Source organism: Eschrichtius robustus, chromosome 3 (assembly GCF_028021215.1).
Source record: "Eschrichtius robustus isolate mEscRob2 chromosome 3, mEscRob2.pri, whole genome shotgun sequence".
Taxonomy (NCBI): Eukaryota; Metazoa; Chordata; class Mammalia; order Artiodactyla; family Eschrichtiidae; genus Eschrichtius; species Eschrichtius robustus.
Window position 1 is genome coordinate 111,306,042 of NC_090826.1, and position 27,602 is coordinate 111,333,643.

The 27,602-nt window shown below is 39.6% G+C and overlaps 2 pseudogenes; both read right to left on the minus strand.

Moving 5' to 3' along the window:
• Positions 1-2,908: 2,908 nt before the first annotated feature.
• Positions 2,909-3,124, minus strand: LOC137761299 (small proline-rich protein 2E-like; annotated as a pseudogene).
• A 13,223-nt stretch (positions 3,125-16,347) lies between these two features.
• LOC137761300 (small proline-rich protein 2E-like) lies at positions 16,348-16,563 on the minus strand (annotated as a pseudogene).
• Between the last annotated feature and the right edge of the window lie 11,039 nt (positions 16,564-27,602).

Genomic DNA, 27,602 nt, shown 5'->3' on the forward strand with positions numbered 1-27,602 from the left:
AAACTTAGGGCTGATCTCTTTACTTTCTTCTACTCTTTCCAGATGTGTTTTACGTCTTTAAAAGACAGTAATTTTAAAAATGTATTTTCATGCTCATTTTCTGTCTTCTCCTTCAACCCTCCAGTCCCCTCAACCTGCCATATTACCCTTTGCTGCCCAACATGTACTCCTAACTGTCCAATTTTGTACATTTTCATGTCAATGCATTTAGTGATTAGTACTTTCATATTTTTAAAAATTCAACATTGTGAAAATCACTATACTACCCAAAGCAATCTACAGATCCAATGCAACACTGATCTAAGTACCAATGGCACTTTTCACAGAACTAGAACCAAAAATTTCACAGTTTCTATGGAAACAAAAAAGACCCCAAATAGCAAAAGCAAACTTGAGAAAGAAAAATGGAACTGAAGGAATCAGGCTCCTGGACTTCAGACTATACTACAAAGCTACGGTAATCAAGACAGTATGGTACTGGAACAAAAAGAGAAATATAGATCAATGGAACAGGACAGAAAGCCCAGAGATAAACCCACATACATATGGTCACCTTATTTTTGATAAAGGAGGCAAGAATATACAATGGAGAAAAGACAGCCTCTTCAATAAGTGCTGCTGGGAAAACTGGACAGCTACATGTAAAAGAGTGAAATTACAACACTCCCTAACACCATAAACAAAAATAAACTCAAAATGGATTAAAGACCTCCATGTAAGGCCAGACACTATCAAACTCTTAGAGGAAAACAATAGCAGTACACTCTATGAAAAGAATCACAGCAAGATCCTTTTTGACCCACCTCCTGGGGAAACAGAAATAAAAACAAAAATAAACAAATGGGACCAAATGAAACTTAAAAGCTTTTGCGCAACAAACAAACCATAAACAAGACGAAAAGACAACCCTCAGAATGGGAGGAAATATTTGTAAACGAAGAAACTGACAGCAGATTAGTCTCCAAAACTTACAAGCAGCACATGCAGCTCATTAGCAAAAAAACAAACAAACCAATCCAAAAATGGGCCGAAGACTTAAATAGACATTTCTCAAAAAAAAGATATACAGATTGAAATCAAACACATAAAAGCCTGCTCAACATCACTAATCATTAGAGAAACGCAAATCAAAACTATAATGAGGTATCACTTCACACTGGTCAGTATGGCCATCATCAAAAATCTACAAATAACAAATGCTGAGGAGGGTGTGGAGAAAAGGGAACTCTGTGGCACTCTTGGTGGGAGTGTAAATTGATACAGCCACTATGGAGAACAGTGTACAGGTTCCTTAAATACTAAAAATGGAGCTACCATATGGGCCAGCAATCCCACTACTCGGCATATACCCTGACAAAACCGTAATTCAAAAATAGTCATATACCACAATCTTCATCACAGCTCTATTTACAATAGCCAGGACATGGAAGCAACCTAAGTGTCTATCGACAGATGAATGGATAAAGAAAATGTGGTGCATATAGACAATGGGATATGACTCAGTCTTAAAAGGAAAAGATATTGAGTTTTTTGTAATTAGGTGGATGGACCTGAGGTCTGTCATACAGAGTGAAGGAAGTCAGAAAGAGAAAAACAAATATCGTATGATAATATATATATGGAATGTAAAAAAAAAAAAAATTGTGAAGAACCTAGGGGAAGGACAGGATTAAAGACACAGGCATAGTGAATGGACTTGAGGACAAGGGAAGGGAGAAGGGTAAGCTGGGACGAAGTGAGAGAGTGTCATGGACATATATACTCTACCAAATGTAAAATCAATAGCTAGTGGGAAGCATCCACATAGCACAAGGAGATCAGCTCGGTGCTTTGTGACCACATAGAGGTATGGGATAGGAAGGGAGATGCAAAAGGGAGCAGATAAAGGGATATATGTATATGTATGGCTGATTCACTTTGTTATAAAGCAGAAGTTAGCACACCATAGTGGAACAATTATATTCCAATAAAGATGTTTTTTAAAAATACAGTTAAATTGGAAAAGAAAATGAACACAGAATATGAAAGGGTAATAGAGTTTAAGAATCTCCCTGTTTTCTGTACTAGGTATGTCTGAGCCACTTTCCTGCTGGAGCAAACATGGCGGTGGTGGTGATGGTGGTGATGGTGGTGATGGTGGTGATGAAGCAGACAGTGATGATGGGCCACCTCACAAAATGCTAATTATGTGTCCATCATTGTGCTAACTGAATTACACAGATTCATTTACTTTCTAAGAATAAGAAAGTGGGCACTCTAAATGTGATTTTCCCTACATTTTAATAAGGGATTCAAATCCTGAGGAGTTAAATAATTTGTTCCTCATATCAATCAAGCAATAATTTAAAAAAAAAATAACCTGGATTTGAAATTATTCAGAAATAATCATCGATAGGACTCAAAATTCAGATAAAACGTCTTGTGAGAGCCTGAAACGTGGGGTCAAAGAAGGATAGAAATCAACCAAAATTATGATATGGTATAGCAAAAAGCAGGGTGTAAAAGAAAGAAAATATTTTTACCATCAAACAAAAGAATTGTATTTTATTCAAGACGTGGAGAGTAAGGAACAAATGCTCAGCTGGTAGGAACCCCTGTCCAGGTGACAGACAGACACAGAAGACATCAACAGATTCCTCAGAGGGCGCCCAGGAGGAGAGCTGCTGCTCTTCCTTCTGAGGCTCTGTGATGCTTTCTCGGGTACATCTCAGAGGGAAGCGGTATAACGCAGCCTCAGATAGGAAGCCTCTGACGGACAGCAATCACCGCACGCATACTGCAGGCTGAAGGGTGGAGAAGCTTCTTCTGTATCCATGATAGGCCTTAAAGAGAAGATGAAGGTAGAGCTGTGGAACTCGGTGAGCCAATTGTCCTTATCCTTTCCTGATCCATATAAACGCTGAAGCTGTTACTTGTTCTTGGGTGGGCACTTCTGCTGGCATTGGTGGGGAGGTGGCACAGGAGGGCATTACTACTGGCACTGCTGAGGTGGCCATGGCTCAGGGCACTTTATACGTGGACAAGGTTCTGGACACTTGGGAGGTGAGCAAGGATCAGGGCACTTCGGTGGGCACACTGTAGGTGGCTGGCAAGGCTGCTTGCACTGCTGCTGTTCAGAAGACATCTTTCTGGAGTCTTAATATCTGAAAGAAAGTATATGACCATGTTCACAAGAAGGAATTCTTACAGAGAGGAGCGGAAAAGCTTGTGTAATAACAACAGATACTATCTCGGCAATCTCTAAGCATGGGCTTTAATATCTTTAATACCTTTTAAAGAATTTCTGACTTCTCTCTCGCGCTTTAGCAAATCGATACATCACCCCAGAGAAAATCTTTTCTTTTCTCACACAACTTTTCCAAAGAAAATATCTTTATTTGAAAGAAACAAGCAGGTGTTTTTACTTTTATTTCTTTTTTTTTTAATGAAAACAACATCTTCAAAAAAGGCCAACACAAGTTCTAAACTCCTGGGCAAGCTCACAAGCAATTGCTATCATCATCTTCTCTCATGAGGTACCAACAGAATGACATATACAGAGCAAAGGACAATCAGGAAGAATGTAAGGACCTCACACCTTCTAAGATAAATGCCTCTAACATCACAGCAGAGGGACACCACAAAGGCATAGGAAAGGGAAAATACTTTATTCTTTATCTTTCATGTCAAAATTTCCTATTAATTTCTACTTCAATTCAAGAATTCAAACAAGGTATCAGAAATCTAATCAATACAATATAACTTTGTGCCCAAATTGCAAGTTCCCATCCAATAAGTAGCATTAAACCCATGATGGTAACTTTGGACCCATCAAATTTGCTGTCTCCAGGATAAATGCCACATTCAGAAGCTGAAGAACAAATTTGAACTAAAGGATCCTACTCACCACGTTCTCCAAATTCAATTGGGACTACAGTAGCAGGAGGATGGCTGTGATGCAGCAGAGGACCTATTCACTGGGGCTTGCTGTCCCACCTAGGAGGAAGGGGAGCTGCCAAAACTGGCCTGGTCCAATCATTTCCCAACCAAAAGGCACATCCATCCATAACTGGCTTGGCAAGGACTCTGAAAACAAGAAATGTCCTGCTCCAGGATCTCCTCAATGGATTACGTTCTCATGACTCACAGAGGCCCTGCCTTAGCTCTCCGTTTCCGTGGTTTATGGCAGTGGGGGGATTTGGGAGGTTCTCTAACTTGTAATCAAAATTCCCCTTTCTTGATTGGGGAAGACGACCCTTTTCTATCTTTCACCTTCCTTGACTTCTAAAACTGCCTTCCTAGTTGCACTTGATCTGGTGACCATTTTGATACCCATACTGGTTTCAAAAGGGTCTGGCTACGTAGTGACACCTTTCTCTTTACCTCAAGTTTTTCTTACAATGCATTTCCCATTTATTCATGGCTTGCCAAGCAAAGTCTCTTTTCTTCTTCTAAAATGGACTGAGGGAAGTGAGCAGATCATCTCAGATGACTTCCCATCATGACACTTAGACACGTTCAGTAAAGTGGTGACCCCTAGGGTCCTCCTTTCACTGCTTTGCTCCCTCAAATAACGAACATCCAGCAGTCAGATTCCTGTGACCTTTATAAAACTGTTTTACTTCAGGCCAAAAGGAATTCACTAACAGCATAGCATGAGCTACCATAACTAAGAGGAGCTGGCAGCCCAGACTCTAGATTTTCAACAGAAATCAAGCATTTTGCTCATACCGCCCAAAAGTGTTATACCACCTGCTCCTACCTAATTTCTCCCAACTAACCTCTTTGGATTTCTTCACCTTTAAGAAAGCCCAGAGGATTGTTCAAATTTTCTGGCTTCCTGTCCCTTTGAAATTATTGGGAATCCCAATATGCAATGCCATTCAAATAACTAATTTTATATGTATTTAATATTTATGAATTATTTAAACACATGTTGTTTCACAGCAAATCTAGGGATAAATTTAAGAGGAAGTTGAAATCACTTTATTAAAAATGCAGTCACTGAAGTTCATTGCCATTCATATACAGTTTTTCAATCATTAATAACAATTTTATTATAATTTTAACTTAGTTTTTACATTTTCCATTTTGGTCACAGTGGAACGTATGTCAAATAAACCTATTTCCTGCTCTATTTTCTTCATACAATTTGTTACTGTGCTGGAAGGAAGTTTTGATGGTTAATTTATGGGTCAGCTTCAGTGGCACAGGGTCCATGGTTATCTGGTCAAACATTATTCTGGGTGCTCCTGTACAGATTCTTTTGGATGAGAGTATTTTTTAAATCAGTGACCTGAGTAAAGGCGGTTGCCCTCTATAAGGTGGGAAGTCCTCATCCAATCCACTGATGGCCTGAATAGAACAAGGCTGACCTTCACCCAGGTAAAAGATAATTCCCCCGTCAGATCGACTTCCAGCAGCGTTTCAGCTCTGCAGATTTTGAGTTTGCCAAACTTTGTAATATCTCTCTCTCTCTCTCTCTCTCTCTCTCTCCCTCTGTCCCTCTCATTCTGTAACATATTTCTGTATGTATATATGTACACATATGATGTAATATATAATTTAAATATTTCAACTGCCGTATCATGTACGTGGTTAACTATGGCCAACTAAATTAAAAATTTTCAAAGTTATTATAAAGTGAAGTTAAATTAAAAATTATTAATGTTATGTAATACATGTGGTGTGGAATGATGACAAATATAATGAGGTTTCAGCGAATAACTGAAGTTCGGGAAACAGTGGCCTAGCATGTTCTCCAAAGATTTCCTTTCTGCCTTTTCAGAGATTTAGCTGTCAACAGTTCTTCTACAGTTCCTCTCTTCTATCCTGGGCCTGAACACTACTCTTTTCTATGCTGTCCCCTTGGGCACTGAAGCTTCTCGTGATGGGCCATGGCTGGTGAAGAGCCATGTCTCGCTTAGGAATAAAGTTGTAACTCTCACTTAATGTTACTGTAGAATGTGGGAACACATGTTTAATGGAGTCAGGATATCCTACCTCACCTGAGGAGAACACTTCCCTAGACTGCCCTCGTGGGCTTAAAATTCCTGTATCAGGAAATAAAACTGTTGTATTCCATAAGTAAATATCAGATTTCAATTGTGTGAAACCAAAAATAGATATAAGATATCATTGAAAACCCACAGCATCACATATAAGTGATTGAGAGTGGGGTTGGGAGGGGAGAGAAGATCAGAGCACTAAGGTCTGAAATCTAGATGAAATATGGACTTAGGGCTCATCTGATATACTTGCTTTCTTCTGCTCTTTCCAAACATGCTTTATGGCTTTGAAGACAGTAATAGAAAAAAGTGTTTCACTATTTATTCTCTGTCTTCTTCTTCAACACCCCAGAACCCTCCACCGGCCATATTACCTTTGCTGCCCAATATATACACCTTAACTGTTCAATTTAGTACTTTGAAATGTTGCCCATGCATTTAGTAATAGTCCTTTAATATCTTTCATAATTCTTCCTGCAGTCAGGAGGAAGAAGTGGCCTAGTAACTTGTCTTGGTCAAATAATCAGGAAGATTTTCAGGAATGTGGTTTTATAATGGGAAAGGAGGAAGAAGAGAACAATGAGGAGGAGAGGAAGAGAAAGAGGAGACACCTGAAACCTGTGAAAGAGTCACCAGCTGGGCATGCGCCAGAAGTCCAGGACATAAACTTTCCCTCCATCTCAGCCACCTCTTCAGTGACTACTACATCTTTTTTAAATATTATGATAAATTGTTATAAAAATATTACCTCATATAATATAATGGGGAAAACATAAAGCTGTTCAAAAATAAGCATGTTTATTAAACGGCCAAAAATAATCACTGCTTATATTTTACTGTTTTTAGTGTTAGGAGTTTTCAATTTTCATAAACCCACACACATGCATACATGTCTCTCAGGTTACTGATTTGAGATCTTTTATCTTCTGTAAAACACCTGCCTCCAGCCGTAAGTTGCTCTCTATGCACTGCGTTACATTGATCCTTAAAGTTCTTCTATGTTTCCTTTTCATTTTCATTCATCACAGAGTATTTTATATGTATTTGTTATTTCTTCCTTGAGCCAATGTTTATTTAGGATTATGTTGCCAAAGCCAGGGATGTCACAGAAACAGAGAGTAGAATGGTGGTCAGCAGGGCCTGGGGGATGTGGGAACAATGGAGATGTTGGGCAAAGGGTACAAGTCTGTAGTCCTACGATGAATAAGCTCTGGGAGTCTGAGGTACAGCATGGTGAGTCTTGATATTAACACTGTGTTGTGTACTTGAAACTTGCTGAGAAAGTACACCATAAGCATTCTCACCAAACACAAACGCACACACATACACACACACACACAGGCAAACACTCAGCCATACACACAGTTAAATGGCTACTGTTGAAGTAATTAATGTATTATGTAACCTATGGTGTAAATCACTGCACAAAGTACACATATGTCAAATCGTCACATTATACACCGTAATGTGTACAATTTAATCAATTACACCTCAATAAAACAGGAGGGGAAAGATGAAAGAATAACCATCATACAAAAGAGTAACAACGTTTGAGAAGCTCTGTGTTCCTTCTCCTCCTTGCCTCTCTTAGGCTCTGATACTATTCTCTGAGAGAGCTTCCCTTATCCATTATTCTCTGGGGCCCTGTATCCACCTCATAGTGGATATTCACTTTTAATCACCTGTGCTGACCACATCTGAAGTAGGTGGGGTGGAAAGTGGGGAAAGGAGGGCTGGAAAGTCATTATACAATTCTTGAAAAAGCAGTCTTTCTCGTTTTGGCATATAGTTTATTTAGTTGTCAATTCCCTCAAACACTTAGTAGGCACCTGACATAATTCGTTCCTCCAATCATTACTATGTGCTGGAGACCTCACTCGGGTCCTTTTCTGGAAGTAATTTTCTGGCCTGATTAAATTGCTGCCTTGATCCCTGAACATAATTCAATTACCATGAGGCTCCCTGGCACACAGGTGGAAAGACTACAACTTCTGTATCTATATCTTTTCTCTATTGTTACAGTCAACTGAAATTGGGCTTCAAGTTCAAAACCACTTCTAGGGCTTCCCCGGTGGCGCAGTGGTTGAGAATCTGCCTGCTAATGCAAGGGATACGGGTTTCAGCCCTGGTTTGCGATGATCCCACATGCCGCGGAGCACCTAGGCCCGTGAACCACTACTACTGAGCCTGCGCGACTGGAGCCTGTGCTCTGCAACAAGAGAGTCCACGAGAGGGAAAGGCCCGCGCACTGCAATGAAGAGTGGCCCCTGCTTGCCACAACTAGAGAAAGCCCTCGCACAGAAACGGAGACCCAACAGAGCCAAAAATTAATTAATTAATTAATTAATTAATTAATTATTTTTTTACAAAACACTTCTAATCTCATCTCTTACTCTTTAGGGCTTACAAGTGTTGCGTTTCCTAATTCAACAAGGTTTTGAATATCTGGGCTTTATTTTTTCCTTTTCATTTTTTTAAATTTCCGACCTGCCAACTAGCAAGTTTTTCCTGAACATATGTCTATTGACATACCCTGGTCAAGTCAACAAGTGACCAACATTTAGTCTGCCTCTCAGGATACCATGGACAACCATTACTGCAAACATTTTGCCATTGAATAAAATGTATCACCACATTTATGGCTTCCAATATCAGATTCCTTGCCAAATACCTCCAGACTCTTAAGCCAATGCCCTAATTTTAAGATTTCTACAGGAGCATCACACCTCACAGAACTAAATTCTCTGTCAGGTCAAATAACACTAACTAAAGTAGAGACAACTCCCAAATATCAGTGTTGATTTCTCACTCATGTAATACTCTGATGAGCTTTGGGCAGTAATCTGTGGATCTTTTTCTTCTGCAGTTCTGGCATCTTGGACTCCTTTACTTCTAGGGCCACAAGAGGAGATATGCTTAAAGAACACCTCCCTATTCACAGCTTACTGGACCACTAAGCTAAGCACTTAGAAAACAAGCTGCATAGCAACAGTCATTTTGTAAATCTAGATAAACATTGGAAACCCCAGTGGACCTCAAAGGTGGGGTCAAATCAATCAAGAAAGTAACTTCAGAGGCGAAAAAGTATCATAAGACCCTGAGGTTGTTGAGTTTCACAGTAAGAAGAGCATGTTGTGCACATGGAGAGCAGGCAGCGCTTTGCCTGGTAAGGACACTTTAAACTTCCCATTATTTGTACTACCCATGTTTTCAGAACTACTATAATTTTATGCACAATATCCCAATATTTCCCAAAGCATTTAATGTGTCATATCAGATTATAAATACAGTTAAGTTGGAAAAGAAAAGGAACACAGAATATGAAAGTGTAATATAGTTTAAGATTCTCTTTCTGTGCTGTACTAGGTATGTCTGAGCCTCTTTCCTGCCAGAGCAAACATGGTGGTGGTGGTGATGGTGGTGACGGTGATGATGACAGAGGCAATGATGATCGGCCACCTCTCAAATGCCAATTATGTGCCCGGCATTGTGGCAACTGAATTACACACATTCATGTAAATTTTATGCCTAAGCAAGTAGGCACTGTAAATGTGGTTTTCCCCACATTTTAGTAGAGGGATTGAACTTCTGAGGAGTTAAAAATTTGTTCCCCAGATCAATCAAGCAATAATTAAGAAAATAACCTGGATTTGAAATTATATACAAACAATCATCGATATAACTCTAAATTCAGATAACACTGACTGTGAGAGCCTGAAAATTGAGATCAAAGAAGGATAGAAATCAACCAAAATTTTGATATAATATTGCTAAAAGCAGGTTTTAAAAGAATGAAAACACTTTAAACATCACAAAAAGAAATGTATTTTATTCAGGAAATGGAGGATAATTAACAATTGCTCATCCGGTAGAAACCGCTGCCCAGGTGACAGACAGACACAGAAGACAGCGAGAGAATCCTCAGAGGGCCCCCAGGAAGAGAGCTGCTGCTTTTCCTCCTGAGGCTCTGTGGTACTTTCTCAGGTACCTCCAGAGGGAAGTGGCATAGCAGACTCAGATAGGAAACCTCTGACCGTCCGGATTCACCACACGCATACTGCAGGCTGAAGGGTGGAAAGCTTCTTCTGTATCCATGATAGGCTTTGAAGACAAGATGAAGGCGGAGCTGTGGAGCTAGGTGAGCCGATTGCCCTTATCCTTTCCAGATGCAGATAAAAGCTGAAGCTGTTACTTTTCCTTGGGTGGGCACTTCTGCTGGCATTGCTGGATAGGTGTCCCAGGAGGGCATTTCTGCTGGCACGGCTTAGGTGGACAAGGGTCTGAATCCTTCTTAGGTGAGCAAGGATCAGGGCACTTAGTTACGCACACTGGAGGTGTCTTGCACTTCTGCTTGCACTGCTGCTCTTGAGAAGACATCTTTCTGCAGTCTTAATATCTGAAAGAAAGTATATGACCGTGTTCACAATAAGGAATCCCTACATAGAGAAGAGCAAAAGCTTGTGTAACACAAACGGACAGTATCTCTCCAATCTCTAAGCATGTGCTTTAATCTCTTTAATACCTTTTAATGAATTTCTGACATCTCTCTCGTTCGTTAGCAAACCTATTCATCAGCCCAGAGAAAACTTTCTTTTCTCATACAACTTTTCCAAAGAAAATATCTTTGTTTTGAAGAAACAAGCGACGTTTTCAGTTTTATTTCTCTTTCTTTTTTTTTTTTTTTTTATGAAAACAACATATTTTTAAAAGGCTATCAAAAGTTCTAAAATTCTGGGCAAGCTCAGAAGCAATTCCTGTCACCATTTTCTCTCATGAGGACCCGACAGGATGACTTTGTACAGAGCAAAGGGCAATCAGGATGAATGTAAGAGCCTCACACTTTCTAAGATAAATGTCTCTGAAATCACAGTGGAGGTCCAAGAAAAAGGTATAAAAAAAGGTAAACCCTTTGCTCTTTATCCCTTCATGTCAAAATTTCCTATTAATTTCTTTTTCAATAGAGGAATTCAAACTAGCTATCAGAAATCTAGTAAATACAATATAACATTGTGCCCATATTCCAAGATCCCATCCACTAAGTAGCACTATACCCATGATCATAACTTTGGACCCATTAAATTTGCTGTCTCCAGCATAAACTCAACATTCGGGGGCCCGAGAACTAATTTGAACTGAAGAATCAGACTCACCAGGTTCTCCAAAGTCAATCGGAACTCGAGTAGCAGGAGGATAGCTGTCGTGCAGCAGAGGACCTTTTTATTGGGGCTTGCTGCCCCACCCAAGGGGAAGCGGAGCTGTCCAAACTAGCCTCGTGCTGTCATTTCCCAACCCAAATGCAAATCTATCCATAACTGGCTTGACAGGGACTCTGAAAACAGGAAATGTCCTGCGCCAGGATCTCCTCACTAGATTATGTTCTCCTGACTCACAGAGTCCCTGCCTTAGCTCTCCGTTTCAGTCGTTTATGGCAGTGGGAGAAGTTCAGGGGTTCTCTAACTTGTAGGCAAGTGTTCCCTTTCTTCATTGGGGAAGATGACCCTTTTCTATCTTTCCCCTTCTTTGACTTCTAAAACTGCCTGCCTAGTTGCACTTGATCTGGTGGCCATTTTGTTGTACATACTGGTTTGAAAATGGCCTGGCTACCTGGTGACACCTTTCCCTTTACCTCAAGTCCTTCTTACAATACATTTCGCCTTGATCCACGGCTTGCTAAGTGAAATCTCTTCTCCTCTTCTAAAATGGACTGAGAGATGTTTGCAGATGATCTCAGATGACTTCCCATCATGATACTTAGATACGTTTAGTAAAGTGGTGACCTCTAGGGCCCTCCTTTCACTGCTTTGTTCCTTCAGATTAACAGCATCCAACAGTCAGATTCCTATGAACTTTATAAATCTCTTTCACTTCCGGCCACAAGGAATTCACTAGGAGTGTAGCATCACCTACCATAATTCCAATCAGCTGGCAGATCAGAACCTAGACTTACAATAGAAACCAAGCCTTTTACTCATACCTCCCAAACGTGACATCCCACCTGCTCTTACCTAATTTCCCCCAAAGGACCTCTTTGGATTCTTCAACTTTTGAAGAAAGCTCAGACGAGTGTTTAAATTTTCTGGCTTCCTGTCTCTTTGAAATCATTGGAAAACCCTATCTAATAGGCAATGCCATTCAAATAACGAGTTTTAAATCTATTTATTATTTATGAATTATTTAAGCACAGTGATTCACATCAAATCTAGGGGTAAATTCAAGAGATAGTTGAAATCACTTTATTAATAATTCGGTCGTTGATGTTAATTGCCATTCATACACTACTTGTTAATCGTTCATAATAATTTTACTATAATTTTAACCTATCTGTAGATTCTTCCATATTGATCACAGTGGAATATACGTGAAATTAACCAATTTCCTGCTCTACTTTCTTTATACAGTTTGTCCATGTGCTGGAAGGAATTTTTGATATTTTTTATGGGTCACCTTGACTGGAAAAGGTTGCTCAAATATTTGGTCAATCTTTTTTCGGGCTTTTTCGCTAAGGATGCTTTTGGATGAGAGTGATATTTAAATCAGTGCCCTGAGGAAAGGAGTTTGCCCTCTGTAAGTGGGTAGGCCTCATAGAGTCTGTTGAATAAAACAAAAGCCTGACCCCTCCCCCATCCAGGTAAGAGACAATTCCCCTGCCTGATGGCCTTCCAGCTAGGGTTGGCCCTGCATATTTTGGACTTTCCAGCCTTCCTAATCTCTCTCTCTATATTTGTCTCTTTCTCTGTCTCTTCTCTCTCTCTCTCTCTTGCTGTGTGTGTGTGTCTCTCTCCCTATTCATATATATATATGCATATATACATACATATATGTAAATTGAATATTTCTTCTGCCATTTCATGCACTTGACTCCCTATGGCCAATTAAATTAGAAATTCAAAAAGTTAGTTTAAAGTGAATTTAAAGTACAAATTATCAATATTACATGATACTTGTGATGTGTAATTATAACAAATATAATGAGCCTTTATGGAATAACTGAAGTTCAAGAAACAATGCCCTACTACATTCTCCAACCCTGGCAAAAGATTTCATTTCTGCCTTTTCAGTCCAGGACCTGAACTATCCTCTGTCCCCTTGGGCACTGAAACTTTTCTTTATGGGTCATGGCTGGTGAGCAGCCCTGTCTCATTTAGGAAAAGTTTTCAACACTTGCTTTATGTTACTGTAGAACGTGGTAACACATTTTTAATAGAATCAAGTTGTCCCATATCACCTGACCCCAACACTCCCCTAGACTGCTGTCATATGCTTAAAATTCCTTTATCAGGAAAATAAATACTTTTTATTCCAAAAATAAATATCAGATTTAAATTGTGTGAAACCAGAAAGAAATGGAAGATACCATTTAAGACTCAAACCATCACGTATAAGTGACTGAGAGTAGGATTGGGGAGGGGAGAGAGGATCAGAGCACTAAAGGTCTGAAATCTAGGTGAATTACAAACTTAGCGCTGATCTCTTTTCTTTCTTCTACTCTTTCCAGATGTGCTTTAGGTCTTTAAAAGACAGTAATTTTAAAAATGTATTTTCATGCTCATTTTCTGTCTTCTCCTTCAACCCTCCAGTCCCCTCAACCTGCCATATTACCCTTTGCTGCCCAACATGTACTCCTAACTGTCCAATTTTGTACATTTTCATGTCAATGCATTTAGTGATTAGTACTTTCATATTTTTAAAAATTCAACATTGTGAAAATCACTATACTACCCAAAGCAATCTACAGATCCAATGCAACACTGATCTAAGTACCAATGGCACTTTTCACAGAACTAGAACCAAAAATTTCACAGTTTCTATGGAAACAAAAAAGACCCCAAATAGCAAAAGCAAACTTGAGAAAGAAAAATGGAACTGAAGGAATCAGGCTCCTGGACTTCAGACTATACTACAAAGCTACGGTAATCAAGACAGTATGGTACTGGAACAAAAAGAGAAATATAGATCAATGGAACAGGACAGAAAGCCCAGAGATAAACCCACATACATATGGTCACCTTATTTTTGATAAAGGAGGCAAGAATATACAATGGAGAAAAGACAGCCTCTTCAATAAGTGGTGCTGGGAAAACTGGACAGCTACATGTAAAAGAGTGAAATTACAACACTCCCTAACACCATAAGCAAAAATAAACTCAAAATGGATTGAAGACCTCCATGTAAGGCCAGACACTATCAAACTCTTAGAGGAAAACAATGGCAGTACACTCTATGAAAAGAATCACAGCAAGATCCTTTTTGACCCACCTCCTGGGGAAACAGAAATAAAAACAAAAATAAACAAATGGGACCAAATGAAACTTAAAAGCTTTTGCACAACAAACAAACCATAAACAAGACGAAAAGACAACCCTCAGAATGGGAGGAAATATTTGTAAACGAAGCAACTGACAGCAGATTATTCTCCAAAATTTACAAGCAGCACATGCAGCTCATTAGCAAAAAAACAAACAAACCAATCCAAAAATGGGCCGAAAACTTAAATAGACTTTTCTCAAAAAAAAGATATACAGATTGAAATCAAACACATAAAAGCCTGCTCAACATCACTAATCATTAGAGAAATGCAAATCAAAACTATAATGAGGTATCACTTCACACTGGCCAGTATGGCCATCATCAAAAATCTACAAATAACAAATGCTGAGGAGGGTGTGGAGAAAAGGGAACTCTGTGGCACTCTTGCTGGGAGTGTAAATTGATACAGCCACTATGGAGAACAGTGTACAGGTTCCTTAAATACTAAAAATAGAGCTACCATATGGGCCAGCAATCCCACTACTCGGCAAATACCCTGACAAAACCATAATTCAAAAATAGTCATGTACCACAATCTTCATCACAGCTCTATTTACAATAGCCAGGACATGGAAGCAACCTAAGTGTCTATCGACAGATGAATGGATAAAGAAAATGTGGTGCATATATACAATGGGATATGACTCAGTCATAAAAGGAAAAGATATTGAGTTTTTTGTAATTAGGTGGATGGACCTGAGGCCTGTCATACAGAGTGAAGGAAGTCAGAAAGAGAAAAACAAATATCGTATGATAATATATATATGGAATGTAAAAAAAAAAAAAATTGTGAAGAACCTAGGGGAAGGACAGGATTAAAGACACAGGCTTAGTGAATGGACTTGAGGACAAGGGAAGGGAGAAGGGTAAGCTGGGACGAAGTGAGAGAGTGTCATGGACATATATACTCTACCAAATGTAAAATCAATAGCTAGTGGGAAGCATCCACATAGCACAAGGAGATCAGCTCGGTGCTTTGTGACCACATAGAGGTATGGGATAGGAAGGGAGATGCAAAAGGGAGCAGATATAGGGATATATGTATATGTATGGCTGATTCACTTTGTTGTAAAGCAGAAGTTAGCACACCATAGTAGAACAATTATATTCCAATAAAGATGTTTTTTAAAAATACAGTTAAATTGGAAAAGAAAATGAACACAGAATATGAAAGGGTAATAGAGTTTCAGAATCTCCCTGTTTTCTGTACTAGGTATGTCTGAGCCACTTTCCTGCTGGAGCAAACATGGCGGTGGTGGTGATGGTGGTGATGGTAGTGATGGTGATGATGAAGCAGACAGTGATGATGGGCCACCTCACAAAATGCTAATTATGTGTCCATCATTGTGCTAACTGAATTACACAGATTCATTTAGTTTCTAAGCATAAGAAAGTGGGCACTCTAAATGTGATTTTCCCTACATTTTAATAAGGGATTCAAATCCTGAGGAGTTAAATAATTTCTTCCTCATATCAATCAAGCAATAATTTTTAAAAAAATAACCTGGATTTGAAATTATTCAGAAATAATCATCGATAGGACTCAAAACTCAGATAAAACGTCTTGTGAGAGCCTGAAATGTGGGGTCAAAGATGGATAGAAATCAACCAAAATTATGATATGGTATAGCAAAAAGCTGGTTGTAAAAGAAAGAAAATATTTTTACCATCAAACAAAAGAATTGTATTTTATTCAAGACGTGGAGGATAAGGAACAAATGCTCAGCTGGTAGGAACCCCTGTCCAGGTGACAGACAGACACAGAAGACATCAACAGATTCCTCAGAGGGCGCCCAGGAGGAGAGCTGCTGCTCTTCCTTCTGAGGCTCTGTGATGCTTTCTCGGGTACGTCTCAGAGGGAAGCGGTATAACGCAGCCTCAGATAGGAAGCCTCTGACGGACAGGAATCACCGCACGCATACTGCAGGCTGAAGGGTGGAGAAGCTTCTTCTGTATCCATGATAGGCTTTAAAGAGAAGATGAAGGTAGAGCTGTGGAACTCGGTGAGCCAATTGTCCTTATCCTTTCCTGATCCATATAAACGCTGAAGCTGTTACTTGTTCTTGGGTGGGCACTTCTGCTGGCATTGTTGGGGAGGTGGCACAGGAGGGCATTTCTACTGGCACTGCTGAGGTGGCCATGGCTCAGGGCACTTTATACGTGGGCAAGGTTCTGGACACTTGGGAGGTGAGCAAGGATCAGGGCACTTCGGTGGGCACACTGGAGGTGGCTGGCAAGGCTGCTTGCACTGCTGCTGTTCAGAAGACATCTTTCTGGAGTCTTAATATCTGAAAGAAAGTATATGACCGTGTTCACAAGAAGGAATTCTTACAGAGAGGAGCGGAAAAGCTTGTGTAATAACAACAGATACTATCTCGGCAATCTCTAAGCATGGGCTTTAATATCTTTAATACCTTTTAAAGAATTTCTGACTTCTCTCTCGCGCTTTAGCAAATCGATACATCACCCCAGAGAAAATCTTTTCTTTTCTCACACAACTTTTCCAAAGAAAATATCTTTATTTGAAAGAAACAAGCAGGTGTTTTTACTTTTATTTCTTTTTTTTTTTAATGAAAACAACATCTTCAAAAAAGGCCAACACAAGTTCTAAACTCCTGGGCAAGCTCACAAGCAATTGCTATCATCATCTTCTCTCATGAGGTACCAACAGAATGACATATACAGAGCAAAGGACAATCAGGAAGAATGTAAGGACCTCACACCTTCTAAGATAAATGCCTCTAACATCACAGCAGAGGGACACCACAAAGGCATAGGAAAGGGAAAATACTTTATTCTTTATCTTTCATGTCAAAATTTCCTATTAATTTCTTCTTCAATTCAAGAATTCAAACAAGGTATCAGAAATCTAATCAATACAATATAACTTTGTGCCCAAATTGCAAGTTCCCATCCAATAAGTAGCATTAAACCCATGATGGTAACTTTGGACCCATCAAATTTGCTGTCTCCAGGATAAATGCCACATTCAGAAGCTGAAGAACAAATTTGAACTAAAGAATCCTACTCACCACGTTCTCCAAATTCAATTGGGACTACAGTAGCAGGAGGATGGCTGTGATGCAGCAGAGGACCTATTCACTGGGGCTTGCTGTCCCACCTAGGAGGAAGGGGAGCTGCCAAAACTGGCCTGGTCCAATCATATCCCAACCAAAAGGCACATCCATCCATAACTGGCTTGGCAAGGACTCTGAAAACAAGAAATGTCCTGCTCCAGGATCTCCTCAATGGATTACGTTCTCATGACTCACAGAGGCCCTGCCTTAGCTCTCCGTTTCCGTGGTTTATGGCAGTGGGGGGATTTGGGAGGTTCTCTAACTTGTAATCAAAATTCCCCTTTCTTGATTGGGGAAGACGACCCTTTTCTATCTTTCACCTTCCTTGACTTCTAAAACTGCCTTCCTAGTTGCACTTGATCTGGTGACCATTTTGATTCCCATACTGGTTTCAAAAGGGTCTGGCTACGTAGTGACACCTTTCTCTTTACCTCAAGTTTTTCTTACAATGCATTTCCCATTTATTCATGGCTTGCCAAGCAAAGTCTCTTTTCTTCTTCTAAAATGGACTGAGGGAAGTGAGCAGATCATCTCAGATGACTTCCCATCATGACACTTAGACACGTTCAGTAAAGTGGTGACCTCTAGGGTCCTCCTTTCACTGCTTTGCTCCCTCAAATAACGAACATCCAGCAGTCAGATTCCTGTGACCTTTATAAAACTGTTTTACTTCAGGCCAAGAGGAATTCACTAAGAGCATAGCATGAGCTACCATAACTAAGAGGAGCTGGCAGCCCAGACTCTAGATTTTCAACAGAAATCAAGCATTTTGCTCATACCGCCCAAAAGTGTTATACCACCTGCTCCTACCTAATTTCTCCCAACTAACCTCTTTGGATTTCTTCACCTTTAAGAAAGCCCAGAGGATTGTTCAAATTTTCTGGCTTCCTGTCCCTTTGAAATTATTGGGAATCCCAATATGCAATGCCATTCAAATAACTAATTTTATATGTATTTAATATTTATGAATTATTTAAACACATGTTGTTTCACAGCAAATCTAGGGATAAATTTAACAGGAAGTTGAAATCACTTTATTAAAAATGCAGTCACTGAAGTTCATTGCCATTCATATACAGTTTTTCAATCATTAATAACAATTTTATTATAATTTTAACTTAGTTTTTACATTTTCCATTTTGGTCACAGTGGAACGTATGTCAAGTAAACCTATTTCCTGCTCTATTTTCTTCATACAATTTGTTACTGTGCTGGAAGGAAGTTTTGATGGTTAATTTATGGGTCAGCTTCAGTGGCACAGGGTCCATGGTTATCTGGTCAAACATTATTCTGGGTGCTCCTGTACAGATTCTTTTGGATGAGAGTATTTTTTAAATCAGTGACCTGAGTAAAGGCGGTTGCCCTCTATAAGGTGGGAAGTCCTCATCCAATCCACTGATGGCCTGAATAGAACAAGGCTGACCTTCACCCAGGTAAAAGATAATTCCCCCGTCAGATCGACTTCCAGCAGCGTTTCAGCTCTGCAGATTTTGAGTTTGCCAAACTTTGTAATATCTCTCTCTCTCTCTCTCTCTCTCTCCCTCTGTCCCTCTCGTTCTGTAACATATTTCTATATGTATATATGTACACATATGCTGTAATATATAATTTAAATATTTCATCTGCCGTATCATGTACGTGGTTAACTATGGCCAACTAAATTAAAAATTTTCAAAGTTATTATAAAGTGAAGTTAAATTAAAAATTATTAATGTTATGTAATACATGTGGTGTGGAATGATGACAAATATAATGAGGTTTCAGCGAATAACTGAAGTTCGGGAAACAGTGTCCTAGCATGTTCTCCAAAGATTTCCTTTCTGCCTTTTCAGAGATTTAGCTGTCAACGGTTCTTCTACAGTTCCTCTCTTCTATTCTGGGCCTGAACACTACTCTTTTCTATGCTGTCCCCTTGGGCACTGAAGCTTCTCGTGATGGGCCATGGCTGGTGAAGAGCCATGTCTCACTTAGGAATAAAGTTGTAACTCTCACTTAATGTTACTGTAGAATGTGGGAACACATGTTTAATGGAGTCAGGATATCCTACCTCACCTGAGGAGAACACTTCCCTAGACTGCCCTCGTGGGCTTAAAATTCCTGTATCAGGAAATAAAACTGTTGTATTCCATAAGTAAATATCAGATTTCAATTGTGTGAAACCAAAAATAGATATAAGATATCATTGAAAACCCACAGCATCACATATAAGTGATTGAGAGTGGGGTTGGGAGGGGAGAGAAGATCAGAGCACTAAGGTCTGAAATCTAGATGAAATATGGACTTAGGGCTCATCTGATATACTTGCTTTCTTCTGCTCTTTCCAAACATGCTTTATGGCTTTGAAGACAGTAATAGAAAAAAGTGTTTCACTATTTATTCTCTGTCTTCTTCTTCAACACCCCAGAACCCTCCACCGGCCATATTACCTTTGCTGCCCAATATATACACCTTAACTGTTCAATTTAGTACTTTGAAATGTTGCCCATGCATTTAGTAATAGTCCTTTAATATCTTTCATAATTCTTCCTGCAGTCAGGAGGAAGAAGTGGCCTAGTAACTTGTCTTGGTCAAATAATCAGGAAGATTTTCAGGAATGTGGTTTTATAATGGGAAAGGAGGAAGAAGAGAACAATGAGGAGGAGAGGAAGAGAAAGAGGAGACACCTGAAACCTGTGAAAGAGTCACCAGCTGGGCATGCGCCAGAAGTCCAGGACATAAACTTTCCCTCCATCTCAGCCACATCTTCAGTGACTACTACATCTTTTTTAAATATTATGATAAATTGTTATAAAAATATTACCTCATATAATATAATGGGGAAAACATAAAGCTGTTCAAAAATAAGCATGTTTATTAAACGGCCCAAAATAATCACTGCTTATATTTTTCTGTTTTTAGTGTTAGGAGTTTTCGATTTTCATAAACCCACACACATGCATACATGTCTCTCAGGTTACTGATTTGAGATCTTTTATCTTCTGTAAAACACCTGCCTCCAGCCGTAAGTTTCTCTCTATGCACTGCGTTACATTGATCCTTAAAGTTCTTCTATGTTTCCTTTTCATTTTCATTCATCACAAAGTATTTTATATGTATTTGTTATTTCTTCCTTGAGCCAATGTTTATTTAGGATTATGTTGCCAAAGTCAGGGATGTCACAGAAACAGAGAGTAGAATGGTGGTCAGCAGGGCCTGGGGGATGTGGGAACAATGGAGATGTTGGGCAAAGGGTACAAGTCTGTAGTCCTACGATGAATAAGCTCTGGGAGTCTGAGGTACAGCATGGTGAGTCTTGATATTAACACTGTGTTGTGTACTTGAAACTTGCTGAGAAAGTACACCATAAGCATTCTCACCAAACACAAATGCACACACATACACACACACACACACACACACAGGCAAACACTCAGCCATACACACAGTTAAATGGCTACTGTTGAAGTAATTAATGTATTATGTAACCTATGGTGTAAATCACTGCACAAAGTACACATATGTCAAATCGTCACATTATACACCGTAATGTGTACAATTTAATCAATTATACCTCAATAAAACTGGAAGGGAAAGATGAAAGAATAACCATCATACAAAAGAGTAACAACGTTTGAGAAGCTCTGTGTTCCTTCTCCTCCTTGCCTCTCTTAGGCTCTGATACTATTCTCTGAGAGAGCTTCCCTTATCCATTATTCTCTGGGGCCCTGTATCCACCTCATAGTGGATATTCACTTTTAATCACCTCTACTGACCACATCTGAAGTACGTGGGGTGGAAAGTGGGGAAAGGAGGGCTGGAAAGTCGTTATACAATTCTTGAAAAAGCAGTCTTTCTCGTTTCGGCATATAGTTTATTTAGTTGTCAATTCCCTCAAACACTTAGTAGGCACCTGACATAATTCGTTCCTCCAATCATTACTATGTGCTAGAGACCTCACTCGGGTCCTTTTCTGGAAGTAATTTTCTGGCCTGATTAAATTGCTGCCTTGATCCCTGAACATAATTCAATTACCATGAGGCTCCCTGGCACACAGGTGGAAAGACTACAACTTCTGTATCTATATCTTTTCTCTATTGTTACAGTCAACTGAAATTGGGCTTCAAGTTCAAAACCACTTCTAGGGCTTCCCCGGCGGCGCAGTGGTTGAGAATCTGCCTGCTAATGCAGGGGACACGGGTTTGAGCCCCGGTTTGGGATGATCCCACATGCCGCGGAGCACCTAGGCCCGTGAACCACTACTACTGAGCCTGCGCGACTGGAGCCTGTGCTCTGCAACAAGAGAGTCCACGAGAGGGAAAGGCCCGTGCACTGCAATGAAGAGTGGCCCCTGCTTGCCGCAACTAGAGAAAGCCCTCGCACAGAAACGGAGACCCAACAGAGCCAAAAATTAATTAATTAATTAATTAATTAATTATTTTTTTACAAAACACTTCTAATCTCATCTCTTACTCTTTAGGGCTTACAAGTGTTGCGTTTCCTAATTCAACAAGGTTTTGAATATCTGGGCTTTATTTTTTCCTTTTCATTTTTTTAAACTTCCGACCTGCCAACTAGCAAGTTTTTCCTGAACATATGTCTATTGACATACCCTGGTCAAGTCAACGAGTGACCAACATTTAGTCTGCCTCTCAGGATACCATGGACAACCATTACTGCAAACATTTTGCCATTGAATAAAATGTATCACCACATTTATGGCTTCCAATATCAGATTCCTTGCCAAATACCTCCAGACTCTTAAGCCAATGCCCTAATTTTAAGATTTCTACAGGAGCATCACACCTCACAGAACTAAATTCTCTTTCAGGTCAAATAACACTAACTAAAGTAGAGACAACTCCCAAATATCAGTGTTGATTTCTCACTCATGTAATACTCTGATGAGCTTTGGGCAGTAATCTGTGGATCTTTTTCTTCTGCAGTTCTGGCATCTTGGACTCCTTTACTTCTAGGGCCACAAGAAGAGATATGCTTAAAGAACACCTCCCTATTCACAGCTTACTGGACCACTAAGCTAAGCACTTAGAAAACAAGCTGCATAGCAACAGTCATTTTGTAAATCTAGATAAACATTGGAAACCCCAGTGGACCTCAAAGGTGGGGTCAAGTCAATCAAGAAAGTAACTTCAGAGGCGAAAAAATATAATAAGACCCTGAGGTTGTTGAGTTTCACAGTAAGAAGAGCATGTTGTGCACATGGAGAGCAGGCAGCGCTTTGCCTGGTAAGGACACTTTAAACTTCCCATTATTTGTACTACCCATGTTTTCAGAACTACTATAATTTTATGCACAATATCCCAATATTTCCCAAAGCATTTAATGTGTCATATCAGATTATAAATACAGTTAAGTTGGAAAAGAAAAGGAACACAGAATATGAAAGTGTAATATAGTTTAAGATTCTCTTTCTGTGCTGTACTAGGTATGTCTGAGCCTCTTTCCTGCCGGAGCAAACATGGTGGTGGTGGTGATGGTGGTGACGGTGATGATGACAGAGGCAATGATGATCGGCCACCTCTCAAATGCCAATTATGTGCCCGGCATTGTGGCAACTGAATTACACACATTCATGTAAATTTTATGCCTAAGCAAGTAGGCACTGTAAATGTGGTTTTCCCCACATTTTAGTAGAGGGATTGAACTTCTGAGGAGTTAAAAAGTTTGTTCCCCAGATCAATCAAGCAATAATTAAGAAAATAACCTGGATTTGAAATTATATACAAACAATCATCGATATAACTCTAAATTCAGATAACACTGACTGTGAGAGCCTGAAAATTGAGATCAAAGAAGGATAGAAATCAACCAAAATTATGATATAATATTGCTAAAAGCAGGTTTTAAAAGAATGAAAATACTTTTACCATCACAAAAAGAAATGTATTTTATTCAGGAAATGGAGGATAAGTAACAATTGCTCATCCGGTAGAAACCGCTGCCCAGGTGACAGACAGACACAGAAGACAGCGAGAGAATCCTCAGAGGGCCCCCAGGAGGAGAGCTGCTGCTTTTCCTCCTGAGGCTCTGTGGTACTTTCTCAGGTACCTCCAGAGGGAAGTGGCATAGCAGACTCAGATAGGAAACCTCTGACCGTCCGGATTCACCACACGCATACTGCAGGCTGAAGGGTGGAAAGCTTCTTCTGTATCCATGATAGGCTTTGAAGACAAGATGAAGGCGGAGCTGTGGAGCTAGGTGAGCCGATTGCCCTTATCCTTTCCAGATGCAGATAAAAGCTGAAGCTGTTACTTTTCCTTGGGTGGGCACTTCTGCTGGCATTGCTGGATAGGTGTCCCAGGAGGGCATTTCTGCTGGCACGGCTTAGGTGGACAAGGGTCTGAATCCTTCTTAGGTGAGCAAGGATCAGGGCACTTAGTTACGCACACTGGAGGTGTCTTGCACTTCTGCTTGCACTGCTGCTCTTGAGAAGACATCTTTCTGCAGTCTTAATATCTGAAAGAAAGTATATGACCGTGTTCACAATAAGGAATCCCTACATAGAGAAGAGCAAAAGCTTGTGTAACACAAACGGACAGTATCTCTCCAATCTCTAAGCATGTGTTTTAATCTCTTTAATACCTTTTAATGAATTTCTGACATCTCTCTCATTCTTTAGCAAACCTATTCATCAGCCCAGAGAAAACTTTCTTTTCTCATACAACTTTTCCAAAGAAAATATCTTTGTTTTGAAGAAACAAGGGATATTTTCAGTTTTATTTCTCTTTTTTTTTTTTTTTATGAAAACAACATATTTTTAAAAGGCTACCAAAAGTTCTAAAATTCTGGGCAAGCTCAGAAGCAATTCCTGTCACCATTTTCTCTCATGAGGACCCGACAGGATGACTTTGTACAGAGCAAAGGGCAATCAGGATGAATGTAAGAGTCTCACACCTTCTAAGATAAATGTCTCTGAAATCACAGTGGAGGTCCAAGAAAAAGGTATAAAAAAAGGTAAACCCTTTGCTCTTTATCCCTTCATGTCAAAATTTCCTATTAATTTCTTTTTCAATAGAGGAATTCAAACTAGCTATCAGAAATCTAGTAAATACAATATAACATTGTGCCCATATTACAAGTTCCCATCCACTAAGTAGCATTATACCCATGATCATAACTTTGGACCCATTAAATTTGCTGTCTCCAGCATAAACTCAACATTCGAGGGCCCGAGAACTAATTTGAACTGAAGAATCAGACTCACCAGGTTCTCCAAAATCAATCGGAACTCGAGTAGCAGGAGGATAGCTGTCGTGCAGCAGAGGACCTTTTTATTGGGGCTTGCTGCCCCACCCAAGGGGAAGCGGAGCTGTCCAAACTAGCCTCGTGCAGTCATTTCCCAACCCAAATGCAAATCTATCCATAACTGGCTTGACAGGGCCTCTGAAAACAGGAAATGTCCTGCACCAGGATCTCCTCACTAGATTATGTTCTCCTGACTCACAGAGTCCCTGCCTTAGCTCTCCGTTTCAGTGGTTTATGGCAGTGGGAGAATTTCAGGGGTTCTCTAACTTGTAGGCAAGTGTTCCCTTTCTTCATTGGGGAAGATGACCCTTTTCTATCTTTCCCCTTCTTTGACTTCTAAAACTGCCTGCCTAGTTGCACTTGATCTGGTGGCCATTTTGTTGTACATACTGGTTTGAAAATGGCCTGGCTACCTGGTGACACCTTTCCCTTTACCTCAAGTCCTTCTTACAATACATTTCGCCTTGATCCACGGCTTGCTAAGTGAAATCTCTTCTCCTCTTCTAAAATGGACTGAGAGATGTTTGCAGATGATCTCAGATGACTTCCCATCATGATACTTAGATACGTTTAGTAAAGTGGTGACCTCTAGGGCCCTCCTTTCACTGCTTTGTTCCTTCAGATTAACAGCATCCAACAGTCAGATTCCTATGAACTTTATAAATCTCTTTCACTTCCGGCCACAAGGAATTCACTAGGAGTGTAGCATCACCTACCATAATTCCAATCAGCTGGCAGATCAGAACCTAGACTTACAATAGAAACCAAGCCTTTTACTCATACCTCCCAAACGTGACATCCCACCTGCTCTTACCTAATTTCCCCCAAAGGACCTCTTTGGATTCTTCAACTTTTGAAGAAAGCTCAGACGAGTGTTTAAATTTTCTGGCGTCCTGTCTCTTTGAAATCATTGGAAAACCCTATCTAATAGGCAATGCCATTCAAATAACGAGTTTTAAATCTATTAATTATTTATGAATTATTTAAGCACATTGATTCACATCAAATCTAGGGGTAAATTCAAGAGACAGTTGAAATCACTTTATTAATAATTCGGTCGTTGATGTTAATTGCCATTCATACACTACTTCTTAATCGTTCATAATAATTTTACTATAATTTTAACCTATCTGTAGATTCTTCCATATTGATCACAGTGGAATATACGTGAAATTAACCTATTTCCTGCTCTACTTTCTTTATACAGTTTGTCCATGTGCTGGAAGGAATTTTTGATATTTTTTATGGGTCAACTTGACTGGAACAGGTTGCTGAAATATTTGGTCTATCTTTTTTCGGGCTTTTTCTCTAAGGATGCTTTTGGATGAGAGTGATATTTAAATCAGTGCCCTGAGGAAAGGAGTTTGCCCTCTGTAAGTGGGTAGGCCTCATAGAGTCTGTTGAATAAAACAAAAGCCTGACCCCTCCCCCATCCAGGTAAGAGACAATTACCCTGCCTGATGGCCTTCCAGCTAGGGTTGGCCCTGCATATTTTGGACTTTCCAGCCTTCCTAATCTCTCTCTCTATATTTGTCTCTTTCTCTGTCTCTTCTCTCTCTCTCTCTCTTGCTGTGTGTGTGTCTCTCTCTCTCTATTCATATATATATATGCATATGTACATACATATATGTAAATTGAATATTTCTTCTGCCATTTCATGCACTTGACTCCCTATGGCCAATTAAATTAGAAATTCAAAAAGTTAGTTTAAAGTGAATTTAAAGTAAAAATTATCAATATTACATGATACTTGTGATGTGTAATTATAACAAATATAATGAGCCTTTAGGGAATAACTGAAGTTCCAAAAACAATGCCCTAGTATGTTCTCCAACCCTGGCAAAAGACTTCATTTCTGCCTTTTCAGTCCTGAACCTGAACTATCCTCTGTCCCCTTGGGCACTGAAACTTTTCTTTATGGGTCATGGCTGGTGAGCAGCCCTGTCTCATTTAGGAAGTTTTCAACACTGGATTTATGTTACTGTAGAACGTGGTAACACATTTTTAATAGAATCAGGATGTCCCATATCACCTGACCCCAACACTCCCCTAGACTGCTGTCATATGCTTAAAATTCCTTTATCAGGAAAATAAATACTTTTTATTCCAACAATAAATATCAGATTTAAATTGTGTGAAACCAGAAAGAAATGGAAGATACCATTTAAGACTCAAACCATCACGTATAAGTGACTGAGAGTAGGTTTGGGGAGGGGAGAGAGGATCAGAGCACTAAAGGTCTGAAATCTAGGTGAATTACAAACTTAGCGCTGATTTCTTTTCTTTCTTCTACTCTTTCCAGATGTGCTTTAGGTCTTTAAAAGACAGTAATTTTAAAAATGTATTTTCATGCTCATTTTCTGTCTTCTCCTTCAACCCTCCAGTCCCCTCAACCTGCCATATTACCCTTTGCTGCCCAACATGTACTCCTAACTGTCCAATTTTGTACATTTTCATGTCAATGCATTTAGTGATTAGTACTTTCATATTTTTAAAAATTCAACATTGTGAAAATCACTATACTACCCAAAGCAATCTACAGATCCAATGCAACACTGATCTAAGTACCAATGGCACTTTTCACAGAACTAGAACCAAAAATTTCACAGTTTCTATGGAAACAAAAAAGACCCCAAATAGCAAAAGCAAACTTGAGAAAGAAAAATGGAACTGAAGGAATCAGGCTCCTGGACTTCAGACTATACTACAAAGCTACGGTAATCAAGACAGTATGGTACTGGAACAAAAAGAGAAATATAGATCAATGGAACAGGACAGAAAGCCCAGAGATAAACCCACATACATATGGTCACCTTATTTTTGATAAAGGAGGCAAGAATATACAATGGAGAAAAGACAGCCTCTTCAATAAGTGCTGCTGGGAAAACTGGACAGCTACATGTAAAAGAGTGAAATTACAACACTCCCTAACACCATAAACAAAAATAAACTCAAAATGGATTAAAGACCTCCATGTAAGGCCAGACAC